The sequence below is a fragment of the Mandrillus leucophaeus genome, unplaced genomic scaffold, assembly GCF_000951045.1.
Source record: "Mandrillus leucophaeus isolate KB7577 unplaced genomic scaffold, Mleu.le_1.0 Scaffold30, whole genome shotgun sequence".
Lineage (NCBI taxonomy): Eukaryota > Metazoa > Chordata > Mammalia > Primates > Cercopithecidae > Mandrillus > Mandrillus leucophaeus.
Window position 1 is genome coordinate 2771828 of NW_012103143.1, and position 778 is coordinate 2772605.

Below are 778 nucleotides of genomic sequence, written 5' to 3' on the forward strand. Positions count from 1 at the left end.
GGTCCCGGGCGCCCGCGCAGCCGCGGGTCCTTCCCTCTGGGAAGGAGCTGGTGGAGGCTGGGGAGTGGGCGTGCGCGTGTCCCCCGGGTTCCTCAGCCCCTCTCGGCTCCCATGGAGAGCCCCAGTTCCGTCCCAGGCTCTCCCTCGGCTTCTCTTTTATTTATTTATTTACTATTTTTTTAAGATGGAGTCGCTCTGTCGCCCAGACTGCAGTCCAATGGCAAGATCTCGGCTCACTGCAACCTCCGCCTCCCCGGGTTCAAGCGATTCTCCTGCCTCAGCCTCCTGAGTAGCTGGGATTACAGGCGCGCGCCACCACATCCGGCTAATTTTCGTATTTTCAGTAAAGACGGGTTTCACCATGTTGTCCCGGCTGGTCTCGAACTCCTGACCTCATGATTCGCCCGCCTCGGCCTCCCAAAGTGCTGGCATCCTCGGCTCCTCTTTTGCAGACGAGGAGGTGCAGGGGCGAGTGGGGAGGGCGTCCTCGGTGAGCGCGCGAATCCCCTCCAGAGTCAGCTGGGTCGGAGGGGCTGGCAGGAGAGGCCCCCACCCGGGGCGATGGCTGAAGGTGGAGGTTGGCCCAGGCTGCGCCCAGAGGGAAGAAGTTAGACTGCAGGAGGGACCGGCGGGCAGAGGCGTGAACCCCTCAGTCGCCCCTGCGGAGTGTGAAATCACCCCTTTGCCCGACGCTGGGCTGGGACTGAGGGTGGGAAGAGACGGAGCGCGGATGGCCGCCCGCTGCCCAGTGCGCTTCCCGGAGCTGGCGCAGAGCCCC